General features: G+C 36.4%; 1 protein-coding gene and 1 non-coding gene across 2 annotated transcripts in view; one reads left to right on the top strand and one right to left on the bottom strand.

Moving 5' to 3' along the window:
• The window catches only part of TEX9 (testis expressed 9), a 220,971-nt gene that overhangs the window by 178,874 nt on the left and 18,919 nt on the right, over window positions 1-23,178 (bottom strand). The window lies entirely within an intron of this gene.
• LOC115931008 (U6 spliceosomal RNA) lies at window positions 11,587-11,693 on the top strand. Its single transcript, XR_004067583.1, has one exon. It is a non-coding gene; the product is annotated as a U6 spliceosomal RNA (small nuclear RNA).

Here is a 23,178-nt window from a genome sequence, read left to right as displayed (position 1 = left end):
TAAGTTTTCCTGAGGGCTTACACTTTTGGAATGCAACAACCAAGAATTGTGGACTATTTCTGCTTTTTGTTCATCTGCATACCTCCTCTAAGGCAATGATCACAGGAGAGGGGAAATACAGAGATGAAAACGCCATAGATTCACATCTCAAAATAGTTTCCAGACACACAGATTTTATCAGAAGCTGAATAAAGGTGAAGTCACAAAAATTAATCAAATATTTTTAAATCTATTTCATAAAAATCCAATGGCCTATCTTGCACTTTAAACTGTACTCCTGCCACTAAACTTTTCAAACTATTTCAATCCATGGTGATTTTCTTTCCTTCTAAACTCACAGGAACAAATTGCCACTATTTTCATTTTGTAGTAATCACGTACTACCTTGTCATTTAGTTTGCTCTCCAAGTATACTGAGGTTTTACCTATAATTTTTTATGTTGCCTAACATAAAAATGTAGTCATTATAAAGAATTTGGGGATTTAACTTTGTGCCATGGCAGGCAAATTATTTAAACCAATGCTCATACTGAAAACATAAAAAATACTGAATAAAATATGCTTTAATTTCCTTAAGAGTACTGAAGAACTGAAAAGATTTTAAGGAACTAGCAGGCCAAAATCCAAGGGAAGGCTGAAATCCAAAGAAAAAAGCTACAATATCAAAGCCACTTTTGGCCTGAAGGCTCTGTCATTCCTGTAAAACTCGAATTTGGTTTTGGCAAACTTACAGGGTGGTGGAGATAGAAGTCAAATCCCAAATGGGAGGAAAGTTTAGTAGAAGATTTTTCCAAATTAAATTGTAGCCCAAAAAGCTATACCCTTAGGGTATAAGGTGTGTACTCAGATGTGATTAAGTGAAGGATCTTGAGATGTAGAGATTATCTCAAATTATCTACGACCTCTGTTTCCCGCAACACCAGGAGACATCTTTGACTGTTCCTAAAGGCAGTAATTGCCAACCGGAATTCTATGTACCAACAGAAAATATTTTTGAGAGTGAGGGTAAAGTAAAAATGTTCAGAGACACGAAAATCAAGAGATTGCAACTAGCACTCCCACACTAACGAAAATTCTAGAGGACGTACTGCAGGCAAAGGAAAGTAATCTCATAGAAGGTGTGAGATACGAAAGGCATAAAGAGCAAAAAAAGTGAATATGGGTGAGTTTAAATGAACGATGATTTAAAAGAGATATAATAACATCTTAGATAAATAAAGTTATAATATAGAATTAATATATTCAATAACACATAAGTGAAGATGGAACATTATACAAAATTGAGCTATAAATCAAGTCTCAACAAATCTAAGATGATTAAAATCATATAGAGAATACTCTCTTGCCACAGTAAAATTAAGCTAGAAATCAATAACAAACAAATAGTTAAAACAGAGAGACCAAATGGGGGCACTACTTAAGTCCTGTGGGAGAAGATCAGAACTTGGAAAAAAAGGTCAAGCCAATGGCAGTGAGGATGGACGGGGAAAACAATAAAGATATATTTAGAAAGTGAAATAGCTACAGCAATTTAGGATGCATAGTGGATAGTAGGGCCATCAGATAGGACTGGAAATACTGGTAAAGAGGCATGTTTGGAGAGAGAAATGAGTTTGATTTGTCTGCAAGACTAGTCAACAATTGTTTCCTTCCAGTCTCATTCCTATATATTTCCTTCTTTAACGCAATAATAATAATTCTATTATTTAATATAGTTTATATTCCTTATTTTAATTAATATTATATAACACAGGCATTTTTACATGCTATTACATACACTTGATAAAATGGTAATATAATATTCTTTCCAGATAATATCATAGTTTACTTCGCCAGTATCTTACTGCTGGACACCCTTTGGAAGGATATTTTAACTTTTTATGCACAAAGTTTTAATAAAATATTTAGGATTATTTCTTTAGGATAGAGTCAGAGAAATTAAGCTGGGCATTGTGGCTCACACCTGTAATCCTAGCACTGTGGAAGGCTGAAGCAGGAGGATCACTTGAGGTCAGTAGTTTGAATGCCAGCCAGGCCACATAGAAAGACCCTGACTCTCTTTAGAAAAAGAAAAAAAAGGAGAAGTGTAATTACTAGGTCAAAAGACATAAACATTTTTAGGGCACTTGACACATTGCTAAAATGTCTTCTAAAAGATTTGTATTGGCTTACATTTCCACCAGCAATGAATGAAGTCTCATTAATAATATTAGAAATTGCATTATCGATTGTTAAAAATCTGTTTAATTCATAGGTGAAAAATAGAAGTTGCCTTAATTTACAGTTTTCTGATTACTATGAGGTTAGACATTTCCCATATTTGCTGGAGACATATTTTCTTTTCTGTGAATTCATCCCTTTGTATATCAATTTAAGTCTTAGTGTTTCAACAAATTTATATCAGCGTTACCAAATTAATTGTGATTTTTTTTTCTTCCAGGTTTATGTTTGTCTCTTAATTTTAACTATGGTTTTTTGAAGGGGGGGTAAATACAGTTTTAAATATTCACACAGTTAAATATTTTTTTTTCATTACTTTTTGGCTGTCTTCTAAAAACTTGATAAATACTAACATTTATTTTTCCTATGTTTTGATTTGTTTTTAGATATTTAACTCAAACCATCTGGAATTTATTTTGATGCTAGACGTGAAGTGAGAATCTACAGGATTTTTTTCCCCAAATTGCTAAACAATTGCTCCAACATAATTTATTGAATAACTCTGTCCTTTTCCATTGATTAAATATCTTTTATGTACATTGGATTCATATTATATTCAAATTTATTTCAGGACTATCTTGCACCAAAAGGTATAAAAGGTATTTGTAACTGCACGGTTATAATATGCTTTAATATCTAGCAGATATTTTTGAATACCATCTGATAAGATATTATTTTATTGCTTTCTTTCTAGAAACATTTTTAGTGAGGATTATTCATTGATTGCACGCATTTTAAACCACCAATATAAAGAACCTAAAACAAATTACAACATGATAACATGGTCATAGAAGTAATGCAAATAATATAAAGGATATAAAGCAAAAGGAAACAGCTTCCCCTGTGTCCCTTCAAACTCTCAGTTCTGCTCGTTGGGGACCACTGTTAACATTTTGTCGTATTTTTCCAGAAATGTTATGTATGTGTATATGTACACACACACACACACACACACACCACACAATGTACACACTATAAATAAAAACATATATGTTTATTCTCCCCCTCTATTTTTACAAATTGGATCATATTATACATTCAGTCCTCTAATTTAGTTTTTACCTCACTTTTCACAACAGTAGCAGTTTCTTTATCCAGAATAAACTTTAAAATAACTAGTGCGGTTCCAAAATATCCCACCAAAGTTTTGTCTGGAATTGTATCAACTCTTATACAAATTAACAGGCATATTGAATTTCCCTCACTTTGCAATATCAAGGAAGTGCTTCCTCTAGCCCCTAGGTCTTTCCTAAGGAATTTTCCACATCTACTTCAATCCCACTTTTCTCCCTTTCAACTATCTAACTCTAAACCACCCTTCAGGTATTATTAATAGCTTAGGATATTTTTTCCCACAAGCCTTTCTATATACATTTTTCCTGGACTTAGTGTTTTAATAAAAGTCACAGTAATTCTAATGGGTTTTGGAGATTCTAATGAGATTTCTTGATATCTAAGAATATAATTTGCAAATAATAAGAGTTTATTTCTGGTTCACCTTTATTGCATTGACCAGAACTTCCTATGCAATATTAAGTAATAATGGTAACGGTGGACACCCTAGCATTATGTCTACTTTTGATGAATATGCCTTTTGGGTTTTACTTTAAAATATGCTATCTACTGGGGTTTTGAAACAAGTACTCTTTACCATGTTAAGAAGGTGACTGTTTACTTCTATTCTTGCAGAGAATATATTAGGAATGACTTTGATTTTATTAAATGTCCTTTTGGCATCTGTTGAGATGATTGTGATGTTTTAAGTGATTTATTTATATTAAGAAATACAAATAATTTTCTACAAATAGAAAAATATTTCCTATTATTGAATCTTGATTACATTCCTAGAATAAAATCCCTTCTGTTCTGGTGGATTAAAAATACATATTGTTGCTTTCTTTTTCTCACATTTTGTTTAGAAGTTTTTCACCTATGTTAAATAAGAAGGATTACTAAAATCTTTTTTTTTATTTGAAAGAAGCATTTAGAATGATAGAACATCAACATTTAAGGGGTAGGTATTCTCCGCTCAGGGTAGAAATGAGAAAGTTATAAATGAAGAAGTTGATGTTCTGGTTCATGAAAACAGTATCTTGTGAATTTGATTAGCATCAACCAATATAATCTAATCATCCCTGGATGAATCAAGTGCCTCAAACTGCGGATCTTAGGAATGGATACTGTATTTGGGTAGAGCTAAAAAGCACAATAATAACCATGAGAACTGACTGAAAGCAGTCACCTATAACAATTCTCATTACCAATTCCTAGGTCAAAGACTGTTTATAAGGTGCAAAAATATTACAAAATTACTTCACGGGGTAGATAATGTAGATTTCTTATATTTTTCAATTATTTTGACTATCTGAGGGCTTAAACCAGTGGTCCCCAAACTTTTTGGCACCAGGGACCATTGTCATGGAAGATAATTTTTCCACGGACTTAAGAGTGGGGCGGGGGGTGAGGGATGGTTTTAGGATGAAATTTTTCCACTTCAGATCATCAAAAATTAGATTCATAAGGAGCGCACAACCTAGATCCCTCCCATGGGCAGTTCACAGAAGGGTTCGGGCTCCTTTGAGAATCTAACATCATGGCTGATCAGACAGGAGGCAGAGCTCTGGCAGTAATGCTAGCTTGCTGCTCCCCTCCTGCTGTGCAGCCCAGTTCCTAACAGACCATGATCAGTACCCGTCTGCAGCCTGGGGGTTAGGGACCCCTGACTTAAACTATATACTAACCTCTGTTAACCAGTATCTTTGAAGGAATTTTCTTTTCATTTAACTTTAAAGGGGTTCTACTTTTCCCCTCACCGTTCTGCAACACAAATATATTTTAAAGCACCTCAAACATATAGGAACCCTTATATTCAAAACTACCAGCAATTTTGCTAATGCTGAAGACAACATGCAAGTAATTCAGATGTCACTTAACCTCTTCAACACAAGATTTCTATCACAGACAATGCCTTTCTTACCTATTAGTGAAAAAAAATCCTGTAGCACCTCTTAATTCAAAAAAAGAATCTTAAACTCATTAAATCCCTCTGAAACTATGAATGTCAACTTTGCTTTGGCTTCTGGTTTAAGTCATTTACTGATACCCCAGCACATGGTTGAAATTACTTTAGCAGATCTATGCTAGGTGTAAGTTATTCATCTGGCTTTGCAATAACATTGGTTTTTCTAATTAATACTCCGTCTTAGGCATAAAATCTGGCTTGAGAATTTAAATGATTTAGCCAAGAACTGACAGATGTGGGAATCATTCCCAGCTCCAACGATTCTGTTATATACCTCTTCAGATAACTTTCTTCAGTATAGTCAATTCTCTGAGATTAAAAATATTATTACAGTTACATTCTTTTCTTTTTTTCTTATGAATGAAGTTTCATTTCCCTATAAACTTACTGGAAATTGTTAGAATAGGCATAATCTTGACTTCATTTGTAGCAACCACATTTATACATTATTTAACTTGGCTCATATAATTTATTCCTTATGCAGAGAAGTTATATCTATCATTATCCCTCCAATCTTTGCCATCGGGTAGAATGTTCAGAAGATAAAAGGAAGGTTATCCCTCTCCTAAGGTCATTCTTGCATAATGCACATATTTTTCAAGGCTTACACAATGTGAAGGTTTAACACTAATATCAGTAATATCCTTCATTTCCCTAGACCAAAGGCTCTTGTCACACAGCAGTTTAAGCTGTCATCAGCGATCATGGCTGGGGGTGGGGTGGGTGGAGAGTCTCTAGGTCTTCTCTCAATATTTATATAGATGTTCCTCAACTTATGATAGGGTTATGTACAGATAAACCCATCACAAGTTAAAAATGCCATAAGTTAAAATGCATTTAATACAATTAACTTACTGAACATCATAGCTTAGCATTGCCTGCCTTAAATGGCTTATAACACTTACATTATCCTATGTTTGGGCAAAATCATCTGGCAATACAGTACACTGTAGAATATCAGTTGTTTGCCCTTATGAATACAGAGCTGACTGGGAGCTACAGCTTATTGCAAGCTGTCCAATATTGCAAGAACATCATACCCATTTCTACTGAATGCATATTTCTTTCAAACCATTGTACAGTTGAAAACTTGTAAGTCAAAGCATTGTAAGTTGGGAGACTATATGTAGACACGCCACATTTTTAAAATTTTCTGAACACAAACAATATTTCTGGGTAGTTTGCTTCACTTTAGTAAATTATGCTAAGAAAATTTGTCTGTACTTTGGAGTAAGGCAAAAATATGAATACACACCTTTTTAATGTCACTCTAAATAATTGTGCAACAGCCCTTTCCAAGAATTACTGAATTATTTAGAGGATTTTATTTTTGGTTGACTTACTCTTTACTCTTAATTAGGGCTTAAATTCCATAAAATTAGGTGTTAACTTTTAGATTTCTCTGTGGAAGTAAAGGTAATGCCAGTGGTTGTGGTTTTCTTCCCCTGTAGGACATTAAACACTATCTATTAGCAAACTCATTTTAGCTTTCCTTTGACTAGATAACTATATACCTTAGGTTCCTCAAATTCTTGTTTGAACCAGCTCTACCATCCTGTTGATTCCCTTGATAATGAGTTAAGAAATCTTTGACACATATTCACTATCGTATCCAGACAAGAGATAAGTCTTAATTTTTAAAAATTATTCCTTAACAGGTCTCCTGTTTAACACAGTTCACTTTTATGGCCAAAGCCTCCTATATGTCATTCTCTTCCCTAGCTCTTCTCAACAAAGTATAAAGGTTGGTGGTTTCAAATACTTTAAAACATGAGAAAACTATAAATTCATGAGGTACACTTCTGTATGCAAACACCAAGTAAAGCATTTTTAAAATCCTTGTCACTGGCAGGTACATGCATGCTTTTTTCCCCTTAAAATTAAAAATATATATATGTATGTATGTTGTGAGTAGATTTAAAATGTCATATCAAACCAATATTCCAAATACGCAATTAGAGGAAAAATAAATAAATGACAAAAATCATATTTTTAAAGACATTAGAGTAATGCAGAAGCAAGGACTAGATAATATTCCAGAGGAGGAAGACCCCTTTTTTAATAAGATTTTGCTAGAATCAATTTTCTTACCCCCAGGAAATTTGCTAATTCTAAGCTTGGATTAAGGACTGAACTTGATGCAGATAGAGGGAGGGACTGAGTGGGTGAGGAAAAAAAAAATGTGGATCTCTTGGTAGCTGAGGTTGTCATGACAGACTGAAATTTTGAGGAACCAAAAACCTATGAGAAACTTTCCTCATGAGATATTTACTGAGTTTTGGGCCTGTGGGGAAAGTGGAAAAGTTCAGCAATAAGCTTCTAAAAGGCAGAATAAATATAGTGTTTAAGAGAGAAAGTCCCACAAGGAAGAACCGCTTCAAAAATACTAGCCATATCCCCATAAAGACATTTTCTAGAAAGCAAAGGCTAAAAAGCTAATCTCAAAATTTCCCAAGGAAAGAAATGAATCTCCCACAGTACCCAGGCTGGGGAGACAAAATATGGCGGACTCAATCAAAATGGGATCATGGGCCCAAAGACACTCCAGTGGTGCACTGTAATTTACTAAAACCGCAACCCGCAACTAACCTAATCTTTTTTGGATTGAGGGAATCAGCCTTTCACATTATCTGCCTTGCAGAGAAAAGATGAAACACTTGCTGGCGGAATATACATCATCTCCTTCTCTATGATACTTTCATACACTATATCTGGCATTACAAGACATACAAGGAGAAAGGATAATATGTGCAATAATCAGGTTTAAAAATAGAGAATAGAAGGAGGCCCACAAATGCTATAGATATTAATGTTTATCATACAAGGAGATTAAAATGACAATAATAAATATTGTAAAGAACATATAGGAAAAAATAGATTGAATAAAAATATTGAAAATTTTAATGCAGTACCAGAATCTATAAAAGAGATGAGCATCAGGATTTTAAGGATGAGCAAAAACGACTAAAGAAGCTTCGTGGAAAGGGGAAACCAAAGAAAGAAGAAGGGAAAAGAGAAAAAAAAACAAAATAGTGTTGGTCCCTCAAGAGGGAGAATTTCTTCCTCAGTGGCAGACAGCAGAAAGGGCATTTATTGTCTTTCCACAAATTGGAGGAATGTCATCTTCCTAAATGAAGGTTATTTGGAGGAATACAGTCATCTCCTTGTTGAAATCTAATCTGGTTAAATTGTGGCTGGTTTCTTCAACACATTCTAACTGTGCAAAATGTTTTGGCCTTGGCCATGTAATGTGAGGTTTACCTAATTCTCTAATGAAATGAATACATAGAAAAAAAACAACTACTTTGAATTTCATATGGAACCAAAAAAGCCCATATAGCAAAGACAATCCTGGGCAAGAAGAACAAAGCTGGAGGCGATATGCTACCTGACTTCAAACTATAAGGCTACAGTAACCAAAACAGCATAGTACTGGTACCAAAACAGATCTATAGACCAATGGAACAAAACAGAGGCCTCAGAAATAACACCACACATCTACAACCATCTGATCTTCAACAAACCTGATAAAAACAACCAATGGGGAAAGGATTTCCTATTTAATAAATGGTGCTGGGAAAACTGGCTAGCCATACACAGAAAACAGAAACTGGACCCCTTCCTTAAACCTTAAACAAAAATTAACTCAAGATGGATTAAAGGCTTAAATGTAAAACCTAAAACCATAAAAACCCTGGAAGAAAACCTAGGCAATACCATTCAGGACATAGGCATGGGCAAAGACTTCATGACTAAAATACCAAAAGCAATTGCAACAGAGGCCAAAATTGACAAATGGGATCTAATTAAACTGAAGAGCTTCTACATAGCAATAACAAAAAAACTATCATCAGACTGAACAGGCAACCTACAGAATGGGAGAAAATTGTTGCAATCTATCCATCTGACAAAGGTCTAATATCCAGAATCTTCAACGATCTTAAACAAATTTACAAGAAAAAAAAACAAACAACCCCATCAAAAAGTGGGCGAAGGATATGAACAGACAATTCTCAAAAGAAGACATTTATGCAGCCAACAAACATGAAAAAAGGCTCATCATCACTGATCATTAGAGAAATGCAAATCAAAACCACAATGAGATACCATCTCACACCAGTTAGAATGGCTATCAGGAAGCAACAGATGCTGGCAAGGATGCGGAGAAATAGGAATGCTTTTACACTGTTGGTGGGAGTGTAAATTAGTTCAACCACTGTGGAAGACAGTGTGGTGATTCCTCAAGGATCTAGAACCAGAAATACCATTTGACCCAACAATCCCATTATTGGGTATATACTCAAAGGATTATAAACCAATCTATTATAAAGACACATGCACACGTCTGTTTACTGCAGCACCTTTTACAATAGCAAAGACTTGGACCAACCCAAATGCCCATCAGTGATAGACTGGATAAAGAAAATGTGGCACATATTCACCATGGAATACTATTCAGCCATAAAAAAGAATGGGTTCATGTCCTTTGCAGGGACATGGATGAAGCTGGAAACCATCATCCTCAGCAAACTAACACGGGAACAGAAAACCAAACACTGCATGTTCTCACTCATAAGCGGGAGTTGACAATGAGAACACATGGACACAGGGAGGGGAACATCACATACCGGGGCCTGTCAGGGCGTGGGGGGCAAGAGGATGGAGAGCACTAGGACAAATACCTAATACATGCAGGGTTTAAAACCTAGATGATGGGTTGATAGGTGCAGCAAACCACCATGGCCCATGTATACCTATATAATAAACCTTCACATTCAGCACATGTATCCCAGAACTTAAAGTAAAATAAAATAAAAAATTAAAATTAAAAAAAAAGTTTAGAGAAGTCCAAGAAAAATACAAAGGAGACCACACCCAAGAATATTAAAGTCAAATAGCTGAAAACTAATGAAAAGAGAAAATTGTAAAAACAGAGAAAAGAAACATGTTGCCTTCAAAGAAGCAACAGGACATAAGACTGACTTTTAACAGAATTTTTGGAAGCCAAAGGCAATAGAATGGCATATGTAAAGTGCTAAAGGAAAATATAACTGCCAACTATAAAACTGAGTATAGAGTTCTATACTCAGTCAGAACCTCTTTGAAAAATGAAGGCAATTTATTGCAAGCAGAACTACACTATAAGAAAAAAAGACACAATTTTTTTTAAAGCTAAACAAGAATGAATGGAAGCACAGTAGTACATGAATGAATTTAGAAAAGGTACAGTTCAGAAAAGTTAAATCTATTAGTAATATAAGGGAATGTTGAGCATTTAAAAAAATAACGATAATAAAGTCATGTGGGTTAAGAAAATATAGACAAACAAAATATATAACAATAATAGCACAAAGGGCAAGAGGCTGACTCACCTAGGCAGAACCAGGAAGATGGGGCCACTAAAAAGTATACAAGATTAATTCAGCCAAAAATTTTAAACAAATTGCTAAAGACTGATATGAGCTAAAATAAGAGTATAAAATCCTTTGGAGCCATGTACATGACACGAATTTGCACCCATTCATAGGCTCTTCTCCCTAGGGCTCATGAGATGTTCGTTAGAAAGATTTGGGACAGAGCAAGAGACCAGAAGAAGCATCCAATGAAGATGGGCCTTAGAAGATGGTAGTAACCAAGTTGTGGGAAAGATATCATGCTATGCTTGGTCCTTTGTCCACTAAGAACAAAAGACCTAACCAGCTGGGGTATGGGGCTTGGAGGGGTGGATAGCAAACCATGTCATCCCTAGGCCACAAGTGAGCTGGAAGCTGGGGATGAGAAAACTTCCAACCGTTGGGGGAGGAGCCATAAAACCATTCTGGATCTAGACCATTAGAAATTTTTTGCTAGTACTGGAGTGAAAGGATTAAGAAAGCACCATCCTTAGACATAGGGACATAGGATCTACTGAAGAATGAGGCTAAACTAAGACAACAGGGAATTCCCCTGGCCTCATCAGCAGGAAAATCAAACACCAACAGTTTGCTGTTGGCAAGTAAGATACCTTGGAGAGTGACCTATTCTGAAACTCAGGAACACAGGGAAGGCTAAAACCTGAGGGTGGGATTAGGAACTTCAAGAAAAACTATCCAGCAAACTAATCCTCACACTAAAGTTAAAGTAATAGCAGAGGAATGAAGCCGGTGGTACACTGAAGACAAACCCAGCAACAGCAAAACATAAAACCAGCTCCACTCCTGACAAGTTTGACACAAACTTCTCCCACATACACAATAATGGTAGAAGAAAAAAAAAACATGCCTGCCCATTTTCAGGCATAAATACTACTTACCTGAATCTTACTGTTCTACACACTCTCTGGCAATTAACAGAACATTAGGAAAGTGCTCACTTTGGCAGTACATACACTAAAATTGGAATGATACAGAGAAGATTACCATGGCTCCTGTGCAAGGATGACAGACAAATTCATGAAGCATTTCATTAAAAAAGAGAGAAAGAGACATATAAAAGCAAGAAAAAATGAACTGTCAAAAAACAATGCAACCAAAAGAACAAGATTCAAGAGATAATGTAGACATTAAAATTATCTGACAAGTAACTTAAAATAACTACAATTAATATGGTTCTAGTGGGAAAAAATTAACAACATGCACAAAAAGACAGCATTTCAGCAGAGAAATGGAAATTATAAGAAATTAATGGAAATACTAGAAATAAAACATGGTAACAGAGATAAAGATTACTTTCAATGCACTCAAAACATCAAGGAAAGTCAGTGAAATTGAATGTAGGTCAATAGAAATTTTCCAAATTGAAGGACAAAAAGAAAAAAGGTGGGTAAATAAAAACGGCTCAGAGCACCCAAGAGCTGTGGTATCATATCAAACGGTCTACCCTATGTAGAATGGTAATCCTACATAGGGTTGGGGGTGGGGTTGGGGGTGGAAATGACAGAGAAAAGAAAGAAACCAAATAAATATTTGGAGAGTTAACATTGGTTGAAGATGGTTAACATTTTTCCAAAATAATGTAAGACATGAAGCCACAGATCTGAGAAGGTCAGAGAACCATAAGCAGGATAAATAAGAGCAACAAAAATAAAACCACCTGGATACATCATATTCAAAGTGCTAAAAGTGAACGATAAAAGGATAATCTTAGAGACAAACAGACGTAAAAAGACATTTTACATATAGAGCAACAAATATAAGAATTAGCGTAGACTATTCATCAGGAATTATGCAAGCTAGAAAAGAATGGAAAGAAATATTTAAAGTGCTGAAAAAATTGTCAAACCAGAATTTTATATGTTGCAGAACTATCTTTCATACATAAAGAAGAAATATAGACTTTCAGACAAAAATAAACAGAAGTATTACAGAAATTTCTTCAGAAAGAATCAGAGCTAGACAGAAATTTAAATCTACACAAAGAAATGACAAAGATAAAAGACTTTTTTTGCGTATTTTAATTGCTCTAAAAGATAGCCAACTATTTAAAGCAAATAACAGAAAGACTACTTAGGGATTACAACATGCGTAAAGGTGAAATATAAGAAAATGATAGAACAACATATTGGAGGGAGGAATTGGAGTGTACTGTTGTAAAGTTCTAACATTACATGTGAGTGATATAATGTTATTTGAAGGTAAACTGTGATTAATTGAGACATGCATTATAAATTCTATGTCAACCACTAAAAAGTTAAAAAGAAGTATAAGTAAACCAATGGCAGAGATAATATTGAGTAAAAAAAAAATACCCAATTCGGCCAGGTGTGGTACTGCAATCCCAGCACTTTTGGAGGCCAAGGCAGGCAGATCACAAGGTCAGGAGTTCAAGACCAGCCTGGCCAGTATGGTGAAACCCCATGCCTACTTAAAAATGCAAAAATTAGCCGGGCGTGGTGGCACGTGCCTGTAGTCCCAGTTACTCAGGAGGCTGCGGCAGAAGAATTGCTTGAACTCAGGAGGCGGAGGTTGCACTGAGTTGAGATAGCACCACTGCACTCCAGCCTCCAGTCTGGGCGACAGAGTGAGACTCTGTCTCAACAACAACAACAACAACAACAAAAATAAATAAATAAAAATAAAGAACCCCCCACCAATTCAAGAGCAGACAGAAAAAGACAGAAAGAGAATAAAGGACAAATTACATAAATAGCAGACAACTAGCAAGATGATAGATTTAAATCTGACAATATCAATAATTTCATTTAATGTAAATGATGTAAACACAACTAAATAAAAGAGTATGTTATACATTTTTTTAAGTCAAATCTTATTGGGAAAACAAAATGGTGCAGCTACTACGAGAAACATTTTGGCAGTTCCTCAAAAAGTTAAAAATAGAGTTACCACATGACTCAGCCGTTCTACTCCTATGTATATGCCCAAGAGAAGGGAAAAACATATGTTCACACAAAAAGCTGTACGTGAATGTTCATAGCAGCATTATTCAAAATAGCCAGAAAGTGAAAACAACCCAAGTGCCTATCAACTGATGAACTGGATAATTTATGTAATATATCCATACAATGAAATCTTGTTCAACCATAAGAAGCAAAAGAATGATACATGCTACAACATAGATGAACCCTCAAAACATGCTGAAAGAAGACAGACACAATAGGCCACATGTTGTACATTGCATTTATATGAAATATCCATAATACGAAAATCCATAGAGAAATAAAGTAAATTAGTGATTGCCAGGGGTTGGAGCAAGGGGAGAATTGGAATTAACTACCAACAGGTACAAGTTTCTTCTTGGGGAGATGGAAATGTTCTGGGATTAAACAGAGATGACAGCTGTACAACACTGTAAATAGTCTAAAAACCACTAAATTGTACATTTTTTTTTTTTGAGATGGAATGTCGCTCTGTCACCCAGGCTGGACTGCAGTGGCGCGATCTCGGCTCACTGCAAGCTCTGCCTCTCCGGTTCCGGCCATTCTCCTGCCTCAGCCTCCTGAGTAACTATGACTACAGGTGCCCACCACCACACCCAGCTAATTTTGTTTTTGTAGTTTTTAGTAGACACAGGGTTTCACCGTGTAGCTGGGATGGTCTCGATTTCCTGACCTCGTGATCTGCCCACCTCAGCCTCCCAAAGTGCTGGGATTACAGGTGTGAGCCACCATGCCCAGCCTAAATTGTACATTTTTAAAATGTTTTAAATGTTGACTTTTATATGAATTTTTTCTAAATTTTAATAATTAAAAAGAGACTTGACTACATCCTGTCTACAAGAAACTTACTTTAAATGATAAAACAAAAATAGTTCAAAATAAAAGGGTAGAAAGTCATATGCCATACAAACACTAATCATAAGAAAACTGGTGTGGCAATATTAATATCAGAAAATATGACTTCAATATAGGAACATTTCCTGGGATAAACAGGAAAATTAGCCAGGCATGGTAACTCATGCCTGTAATGCCAGCACTTTGGGAAGCCAAGGTGGGTGGATCACCTGAGGTCAAGAGTTTGAGACCAGCCTGACCAACATGATGAAACCCCATCTTGAGAGGAAAAGCATGGCACGAGAACTACGTGACATATGCACAAGCTTCAGTAGCCGATTCGATTAAGTGGAAGAAAGGGTATCAGTGATTCAAGATGAAATTAATGAAACGAAGCAAGAAGAGAAGTTTAGAGAAAAAAGAGTAAAAAGAAACGAACAAAGCCTCCAAGAAATATGGGACTATGTGAAAAGACCAAATCTATGTTTGATTGGTTTACCTGAAAGTGACGGGGAGAATGGAACCAAGCTCGAAAATACTCTTCAGGATATTATCCAGGAGAACTTCCCCAAACTAGTAAGGTGGGTCAACATTCAAATTCAGGAAATACAGAGACCACCACAAAGATACTCCTCGAGAACAGCAACCCCAAGACACATAATTGTCAGATTCACCAAGGTTGAAATGAAGGGAAATATGTTAAGGGCAGCCAGAGAGAAAGGTCATGTTACCCACAAAGGGAAGCCCATCAGACTAACAGCGGATCTCTCGGCAGAAACTCTACAAGCCAGAAGAGAGTGGGGACCAATATTCAACATTCTTAAAGAAAAGAGTTTTCAACCCAGAATTTCATATCCAGCCAAACTAAGCTTCATAAGTGAAGGAGAAATAAAATCCTTTACAGACAAGCAAATGTTGAGAGATTTTATCACCACCAGGCCTGCCTTACAAGAGCTCCTGAAGGAAGCACTAAACATGGAAAGGAACAACTGGTACTAGCCACTGCAAAAACGTGCCAAATTGTAAAGACCATCAATGCTAGGAAGAAACTGCATCAAGAAATGGGCAAAATAACCAGCTAACATCATAATGACAGGATCAAATTCACACATAACAATATTAACCTTAAATGTAAATAGGCTAAATGCCCCCAATTAAAAGACACAGACTGGCAAATTGGATAAAGAGTCAAGACCCATCAGTATGCTGTATTCAGAAGACCCATCTCACGTGCAGTGACACACATAGTGTCAAAATAAAGGGATGGAGGAAGATCTACCAAGCAAACAGAAAGCAAAAAAAAAGCAGGGGTTGCAATCTTGGTCTCTGATAAAGCAGACTTTAAACCAACAAAGAACAAAAGAGACAAAGAAGGCCATTACATAATGGTAAAGGGATCAATTCAATAAGAAGAGCTAACTATCCTAAATATACATGCACCCAATACAGGAGCACCTAGATTCATAAAGCAAGTCCTGAGAGACCTATAAAGAGACTTAGACTCCCACACAATAATAATGGGAGATTTTAACACCCCACTGTCAATATTAGACAGATCAATGAGACAGAAGGTTAACAAGGATATCCAGGACTTAAGCTCAGCTCTGCACCAAGCAGACCTAATAGGCATCTACAGAACTCTCCATCTCAAATCAACAGAACATACATTCTTCTCAGCACCACATCACAATTATCCCAAAACTGACCACAAAGTTGGAAGTAAAGCACTCCTCAGCAAATGTAAAAGAACAGAAATCACAACAAACTGTCTCTCAGACCACAGTGCAATCAAATTAGAACTCAGGATTAAGAAACTCACTCAGGGCCAGGCGTGGTGGCTCACGCCTGTAATCCCAGCACTTTGGGAGGCCGAGGTGGGCGGATCACAAGGTCAGGAGTTCGAGACCATCCTGGCTAACACGGTGAAACCCCATCTCTACTAAAAATACAAAAAAAATTAGCCAGGTGTAGGTGGTGCACACCTGTAGTCCCAGCTACTTGAGAGGCTGAGGCAGGAGAATGGTGTAAAACCTGGGAGGCAGAGCTTGCAGTGAGCCGACGTCGCACCACTGTACTCCAGCCTGGGAGACAGAGCGAGACTCCGTCTCAAAAAAAAAAAAAAGAAAAGAAACTCATTCAGAACCGCACAACTCCATGGAAACTGAACAACCTGCTCCTGAATGACCACTGGGCAAATAACAAAATGAAGGCAGAAATAAAGATGTTCTTTAAAACCAATGAGAACAAAGGCATAACGTACCAGAATCTCTAGGACACATTTAAAGCAGTGTGTAGAGGGAAATTTATAGCACTAAATGCCCACAAGAGAAAGCAGGAAAGATCTAAAGTCGACACCCTAACATCACAATTAAAAGAACTAGAAAAGCAAGAGCAAACACATTCAAAAGCTAGCAGAAGGCAAGAAACAACTAACATCAGAGCAGAACTGAAGGAGATAGAGACACAACAAAACCCTTCAAAAAATCAATGAATCCAGGAGCTGGTTTTTTGAAAAGATCAACAAAATTGATAGACCACTAGCAAGACTCATAAAGAAGAAAAGAGAGAAGAATCAAATAGACGCAATAAAAAATGACAAAGGGGATATCACCACGGATCCGACAGGAATACAAACTACCATCAGAGAATACTATAAACACCTCTGCAAATAAACTAGAAAATCAAGAAGAAATGGATAAATTCCTTGACACACACACCCTCCCAAGACTAAACCAGGAAGAAGTTGAATCTCTGAATAGACCAATAACAGGCTCTGAAATTGAGGCAATCATTAATAGCCTACCAACCAAAAAAATTCTAGGACCAGACGGATTCACAGCCAAATTCTACCAGAGGTACAAAGAGGAGCTGGTACCATTCCTTCTGAATATATTCCAATCAATAGAAAAAGGGGGAATCCTCCCTAACTCATTTTATGAGGCCAGCATCATCCTGATACCAAAGCCTGGCAGAGACATAACAAAAAAAGAGAATTTTAGACCAATATCTCTGATGAGCATCAATGCCAAAATCCTCAATAAAATACTGGCAAACCGAATCCAGCAGCACATCAAAAAGATTATCCACCGAGATCAAGTTGGCTTCATCCCTGGGATGCAAGGCTGGTTCAACATACACAAATCAATAAAAGTAATCCCTCACATAAACAGAACCGAAGACAAAAACCACATGATTATCTCAATAGATGCAGGAAAGGCCTTCAACAGAATTTAACAGCCATTCATGCTAAAAACGCTCAATAAATTAGGTATTGATGGGACGTATCTCAAAATAATAAGAGCTATTTATGACAAACCCACAGCCAATATCATACTGAATGGGCAAAAACTGGAAGCATTCCCTTTGAAAACTGGCACAAGATAGGGATGCCCTCTCTTACCACTCTTACTCAACATAGTGTTGGAAGTTTTGGCCAGGGCAACCAGGCAAGAGAAAGAAATAAAGGGTATTCAATTAGGAAAAGAGGAAGTCAAATTGTCCCTGTTTGCAGATGACATGATTGTATATTTAGAAAATCCCATCATCTCAGCCCAAAATCTCCTTAAGCTCATAAGCAACTTCAGCAGTCTCAGGATACAAAATCATTGTGCAAAAATCACAAGCATTCCTATACACCAATAACAGACAAACAGAGAGCCAAATCATGAGTGAACTCCCATTCACAATTGCTACAAAGAGAATAAAATACCTACGAATCCAACTTACAAGGGATGTGAAGGACCTCTTCAAGGAGAACTACAAACAACTGCTCAATGAAATAAAAGAGGAAACAAACAAATGGAAGAACATTTCGTGCTCACAGACAGGAAGAATCAATATCGTGAAAATGGCCATACTGTTTAAGGTAATTTATAGATTCAATGCCATCCTCATCAAGCTACCAATGACTTTCTTCATAGAATTGGAAAAAACTACTTTAAAGTTCATATGGAACCAAAAAAGAGCCCACATTGCCAAGACAATCCTAAGCAAAAAGAACAAAGCTGGAGGCATCACACTACCTGACTTCAAACTATACTACAACCCTACAGTAACCAAAACAGCATGGTACTGGTACGAAAACAGAGATATAGATCAATGAAACAGAACAGAGCCCTCAGAAATAACACCACACATCTACAACCATCTGAACTTTGACAAACCTGACAAAAACAAGAAATGGGGAAAGGATTCCCTATTTAATAAATGGTATTAGGAAAACTGGCTAGCCATATGCAGAAAGCTGAAACTGGATCCCTTCCTTACACGTTATATGAAAATTACTTCAAGATGGATTAAAGACTTAAATGTTAGACCTAAAACCATACAATCCCTAGAAGAAAACCTAGGCAATACCATTCAGGACATAGGCATGGGCAAGGACTTCCTGTCTAAAACACCAAAAGCAACGGCAAGAAAAGGCAAAATAGACAAATGGGATCTAATTAAACTAAAGAGCTTCTGCACAGCAAAAGAAACCACCATCAGAGTGAACAGGCAACCTACAGAATGGGAGAAAATTTTTGCAATCTATTCATCTGACAAAGGGCTAATATCCAGAATCTACAAAGAACTTAAACAAATTTACAGGAAGAAAATCAAACAACCCCATCAAAAACTGGGCATAGGATATGAAAAGACACTTTTCAAAAGAAGACATTTATGCAGTGAACAGACACATGAAAAAATCCTCATCATCACTGGCCATCAGAGAAATGCAAATCAAAACCACAATGAGATACCATCTCACACCAGTTAGAATGGCAATCATTAAAAAGTCAGGAAACAACAGGTGCTGGAGAGGATGTGGAGAAATAGGAACACTTTTACACTGTTGGTGAGACTGTAAACTAGTTCAACCATTATGGAAGACAGTGTGGCGATTCCTCGAGGATCTAGAACTAGAAATACCATCTGACCCAGCCATCCATTACTGGGTGTATACCCAAAGGATTATAAATCACGCTGCTATAAAGACATATGCACACGTATGTTTATTGCAGCACTATTCACAATTGCAAAGACTTGGAACCAACCCAAATGTCCATCAATGATAGACAGGATTAAGAAAATATGGCACATATACACCATGGAATACTATGCAACCATAAAAAAGGATGAGTTCATGTCCTTTATAGCGACATGGATGAAGCTGGAAACCATCATTCTGAGCAAAGTATCACAAGGACAGAAAACCAAACACCGCATGTTCTCACTCACAGGTGGGAATTGAACAATGAGAACACTTGGACACAGGGCAGGGAATATCACACACTGGGGCCTGTCATCGGGTGGGGGGATGGGGGAGGGATAGCATTAGGAAAAATACCTAAAGTAAACAACGAGTTAGTGAGTGCAGCAAACCAACATGGCACATGTATACATATGTAAGAAACCTGCACATTGTGCACATGTACTCTAGAACTTAAAGTACTAAAAAAAAAAGAAACCCCATCTCTACTAAAAATACGAAATTAGCCAGGCATGGTGGTGCACACCTGTAGTCCCAGCTACTTGGGAGGCTGAGGCAGGAGAATCGCTTAAACCCAGGCAGTGGAGGTTGCAGTAAGCCAAGACTGCACCAGTGCACTCAAGCCTGGGCGACAGAGTGAGACTTTGTCTCAAAAAAAAAAGAGAAAAATTACATAATGACAAGCAACCAATTCACCAAGAATATACAAAAAAATGCATAATAATCACACATCTAACAAAAGATTTGCAGAATATAGGAAGTAAAATCTGACAGAATAAAAGGTATTAGATAAGTCCAAAATTATGGTTGGTGGCTCAGAGCACCCAAGAACTGTGGTATCATATCAAAAGGTCTTTTGAATCAACACTTTTCTCACTGTAATCAATAAAGCAGTAGGACTGAAAATCAGTAAAGGATTAAAAAGCCTGAACAACACCATCAACCACCTTGACCCAACTGATATTCATATAATAGGCCACCCACACAAGAGAATATTCTTTTCCAAAAATATGAAACCTTCACCAAGATAGACGATATTCTGGGCCTTAAAACAAACAACAATACATTTAAAAGAATTAAAAATCATATGAAGTATAACAGAATTAAAGTACAAATAAATATTTCTGAAAAAAATCCTATTTGGAAATTTTTATAAAATCTCTTCTAAATAATTAATGGGTCACAGAAGAGCTTACAAAGAAAATTGGAAAATAGTTGCAATTGAATCAACATGAAAAAACATCATATCAAAATTATTGGGAGGAAGATAAAGCTGTCCTCATAGTGAAAGTTTTAGCATTAATGCTTATATTTAAAAACTATAGAAAGGCATGGTAGCTTATACCTGTAATCCCATCACTTTAGGAGGCCAAGGCAGAAAAATCGCTTGAGGCCAGGAGTTCGAGACCAGCCTGGGCAAGAGGAGGAGACCCTGTCTCTACAAAACATAAAAAATAAAAAAAAAGCTGGGCCTGGTACCACATTCCTGTAGTTTCAGCAACTCAGGGAGGCTGAGGCAGGAGGATTGCTCCCATTCAGGAGTTGAAGGTTACAGTGAGCTATGGTTGTACCACTACACTCCATGCTGGACAACACAGTGAGACCCTGTTAAAAAAAAAAAAAAGAAAAGGAAATCAGAAAGTTCTCAAATCAATGATCTGAGCTTTTATCTCAAGAAAGCAGAAAATTTTTAAGGAAAAGTGAAAGAGCTAGTATACAAAAAACTGAAAAGAAGAACAAAATTGGAGGACTTACTACAAGATTTCAAGATTTACTATAATCAAGTAACCAAGACAGAGGGTGATATTGGTGAAAGGACAGACATAAAGATCAGTGGAACCAAGGAGTCCAAATACAGACCCTTGTACATATAACCAGCTGATTTTTAACAGAATTGCAAAGGCAATTCCATAGAGAAAAGATTGATTATCTTTCTAAAACATAGTGTGGAAAAGGACATCTGTTGGAAAAAGAAAACAAAATTTCAAGCCATGCCTCAGAACATACACAAAAAATTAAGTCAAAATGGATAACAAATATAAATGAAATATTGAATCTATAAAACTACTGCAATATAATGTAGGATAAAGTCTTTGTGACATTAGGTCACACATGTCTCAGAGATTACTTAGTCAATAATTTTTGTGGACTGTGAACCATAAAAGCAAAAATTGATAAATACTTGTCCATCAAAATCTTTGAAAACTTTTAAACTTCAGCTCTTCAAAAGACCATGTAAGAAAATTAAAGACAAGCAACAGACTGAGAGAAAAATATCTGAAAAACTCTTATCATGTAAAGGTCTCCTATTCCAATACATAGAACATTCTAAAAACTCAATATGAAGAAATCAAACAACCCAGGGAAAAAACTTTGTGAAAGATTTGAGCAGATACTGTATGAAAATAAGGCATGTGGATGACATATAGGGACATAAAAAGGTGTTCTACATTAGTAGTGCTTGGGGAAATACAAATTAAAACCACAATGAAATTCCACCACACACCTATTAGAATGGCAAACAAAAAACTTGACAATACCAAAGGCTGATGAAGATGTGGCACAAACTGGAATCCTTATTCATTATTGCTGGGAATTCAAAAACGGTGTGACTATTTTGGAAATGAGTTTTCAGTTTCTTAATTTAAATGTATACTTACATGGCACAGCAACTCAACTCCTAGGTATTTACGCAAGAAAAAGGAAAATGGGTTCACATTAAAACCTATATGGGAATGTTTATAGCAACTTTTTCCAAAGTCACCAAAGACTGGTAACAAGCCAAATGTATTATTCATAGTTGCCAAAAAGTGGAAATAACCCCAAAAATGTCTTTCAACTGGTGAATGGATAAACAAATTGGTATATCCATGCAGTGATACACTACTCATTAATAAAAAACGAATGGCAGAAACAATAACATAAATGAACTGAGATGTGTAATTCTACATAAAAGAAGCCAAACACAAAATGCTTCATATTATATCGTTCCACTTATATGATATTTTATAAAGGTAAAACTAGAGGGATAGAAAAGAGGTCAGTAGTTGTCAGGATCTGAGGATATGGGGAAGGGCTGATTTCAAAAGGGCACAAACAAATTTGGGGGAATGATGGAAACTGCTCTATACCTTGATTGCAGTGGTAGTTACATAACTATGCATTTCTCAAAACTCATAGAACTATCTAGTAAGAATGGTGAACTTTACTGTATGGAAGTTGTACCTCAATAAACCTGAATTAAAGAACAACTAATAAAGAAAGAAACATCAAATAAAAATATAATTAACCCCAAGAAAATTAGGAAAGGAAAAAGAACAGATGAGAGAAATAATTTAAAAACAGAAGCAAAATGGCAAACGTAAAGTCAATTACATAAGTAATTACATGAAGTACGAATGGACTAAGCACACCAGTGAAAAGGCAAAGATTTTCAGACTATATTTTAAAAAAACAACCCGTGGCCAGGCACAGTGGCTCACGCCTGTAATCCCAGCACTTTGGGAGGCCAAGGCAGGTGGATCACCTAAGGTTTGCAGTTCGAGACCAGCCTGACCATCATAGAGAAACCCTGTCTCTACTAAAAATACAAAATTAGCCGGGCGTGGTGGCAAATGACTGTAATCCCAACTATTCGGGAGGCTGAGGCAGGAGAATCGCTTGAACTCGGGAGGCGGAGGTTGCAGTGAGCCATGATCGTACCACTGCACTCCAGCCTGGGCAACAAACCAAAACTCCGTCTCAAAAAACAAAAAC

Source organism: Gorilla gorilla, chromosome 16 (genome assembly GCF_029281585.2).
Source record: "Gorilla gorilla gorilla isolate KB3781 chromosome 16, NHGRI_mGorGor1-v2.1_pri, whole genome shotgun sequence".
NCBI lineage: Eukaryota > Metazoa > Chordata > Mammalia > Primates > Hominidae > Gorilla > Gorilla gorilla.
This window is presented reverse-complemented; position numbering and strand designations above follow the sequence as displayed.